The 2,500-nt window shown below is 35.7% G+C and overlaps 1 protein-coding gene across 6 annotated transcripts in view; it reads left to right on the top strand.

The window, feature by feature from the left end:
- Positions 1 to 2,500, top strand: part of LOC106880610 (uncharacterized) — a 141,839-nt gene that overhangs the window by 49,033 nt on the left and 90,306 nt on the right. The gene's annotated exons all lie outside the window — the stretch shown is intronic.

The raw sequence follows: 2,500 nt of genomic DNA, 5'->3' as shown, positions 1-2,500 counted from the left end.
ATCACCTAGAATTCATTGCTCTTTTAAAAATTACGATTTATGCATTGTTGTCTCTCAAATATTTAAAATCTACAATTAAGAGCCCTATCTACTCGCTGGCGGTACCTACCCACCCCTACCCATTTTCCTTTATTCAAAAATTCTTATCGCTCCTTAAAATTATGGCTTTTAAGTGTTGATTTCTCAGCTCAAGAATTACAGCGTGATGTGCTGCTTGACTGGTCCCCCCTCTCTCTCTCTCTCTCTTTATATATATATATATATGATGATGATGATGATCTTTTCTCCCGCCATGCCTCTGTCTACCCCTCCATCCTCTCTCTCTCTCTTTCGTAGTTTTTCCTTAAGGTCTTCAGGTTCTGGCTATATATAAATGAGAAACCCATTCTAAATTATCTCGCTGACATACTACGACGAAATCTCCAAGATGCAGATAAGATAGAGATTTTTTATTTATTTACGGCCTCAAACATCTCATAATACCTTCGCACTTTAGTTTGCCCTCTATTATTTATCTTGTTTCTCTCCATGAAATTCAATTGAATTCAGTTGTTGTCTTAAATTCATGCTTATTCATTTTCTAAGCTTCCTAAATTCATGCTACGTTATATTCTAATCACCTAGAATTCATTGCTCTTTTAAAAATTACGATTTATGCATTGTTGTCTCTCAAATATTTAAAATCTACAATTAAGAGCCCTATCTACTCGCTGGCGGTACCTACCCACCCCTACCCATTTTCCTTTATTCAAAAATTCTTATCGCTCCTTAAAATTATGGCTTTTAAGTGTTGATTTCTCAGCTCAAGAATTACAGCGTGATGTGCTGCTTGACTGGTCCCCCCTCTCTCTCTCTCTCTTTATATATATATATGATGATGATGATGATCTTTTCTCCCGCCATGCCTCTGTCTACCCCTCCATCCTCTCTCTCTCTTTCGTAGTTTTTCCTTAAGGTCTTCAGGTTCCGGCTATATATAAATGAGAAACCCATTCTAAATTATCTCGCTGACATACTACGACGAAATCTCCAAGATGCAGATAAGATAGAGATTTTTTTTTTTATTTACGGCCTCAAACATCTCATAATACTTTCGCGCTTTAGTTTGCCCTCTATTATTTATCTTGTTTCTCTCCATGAAATTCAATTGAATTCAGTTGTTGTCTTAAATTCATGCTTATTCATTTTCTAAGCTTCCTAAATTCATGCTACGTTATATTCTAATCACCTAGAATTCATTGCTCTTTTAAAAATTACGATTTATGCATTGTTGTCTCTCAAATATTTAAAATCTACAATTAAGAGCCCTATCTACTCGCTGGCGGTACCTACACACCCCTACCCATTTTCCTTTATTCAAAAATTCTTATCGCTCCTTAAAATTATGGCTATTAAGTGTTGATTTCTCAGCTCAAGAATTACAGCGTGATGTGCTGCTTGACTGGTCCCCCCCTCTCTCTCTCTTTATATATATATATGATGATGATGATGATCTTTTCTCCCGCCATGCCTCTGTCTACCCCTCCATCCTCTCTCTCTCTTTCGTAGTTTTTCCTTAAGGTCTTCAGGTTCTGGCTATATATAAATGAGAAACCCATTCTAAATTATCTCGCTGACATACTACGACGAAATCTCCAAGATGCAGATAAGATAGAGATTTTTTATTTATTTACGGCCTCAAACATCTCATAATACCTTCGCGCTTTAGTTTGCCCTCTATTATTTATCTTGTTTCTCTCCATGAAATTCAATTGAATTCAGTTGTTGTCTTAAATTCATGCTTATTCATTTTCTAAGCTTCCTAAATTCATGCTACGTTATATTCTAATCACCTAGAATTCATTGCTCTTTTAAAAATTACGATTTATGCATTGTTGTCTCTCAAATATTTAAAATCTACAATTAAGAGCCCTATCTACTCGCTGGCGGTACCTACCCACCCCTACCCATTTTCCTTTATTCAAAAATTCTTATCGCTCCTTAAAATTATGGCTTTTAAGTGTTGATTTCTCAGCCCAAGAATTACAGCGTGATGTGCTGCTTGACTGGTCCCCCCTCTCTCTCTCTCTCTCTCTTTATATATATATATGATGATGATGATGATCTTTTCTTCCGCCATGCCTCTGTCTACCCCTCCATCCTCTCTCTCTCTTTCGTAGTTTTTCCTTAAGGTCTTCAGGTTCTGGCTATATATAAATGAGAAACCCATTCTAAATTATCTCGCTGTCATACTACGACGAAATCTCCAAGATGCAGATAAGATAGAGATTTTTTATTTATTTACAGCCTCAAACATCTCATAATACCATCGCGCTTTAGTTTGCCCTCTATTATTTATTTTGTTTCTCTCCATGAAATTCAATTGAATTCAGTTGTTGTCTTAAATTCATGCTTATTCATTTTCTAAGCTTCCTAAATTCATGCTACGTTATATTCTAATCACCTAGAATTCATTGCTCTTTTAAAAATTACGATTTATGCATTGTTGTCTCTCAAATAT

The sequence above is a fragment of the Octopus bimaculoides genome, chromosome 5 (assembly GCF_046866305.1).
Source record: "Octopus bimaculoides isolate indiv1 chromosome 5, ASM4686630v1, whole genome shotgun sequence".
Lineage (NCBI taxonomy): Eukaryota > Metazoa > Mollusca > Cephalopoda > Octopoda > Octopodidae > Octopus > Octopus bimaculoides.
The sequence above is the reverse complement of the archived record's forward strand: the minus strand, read 5'-3'. Positions and strand labels throughout refer to the sequence as shown.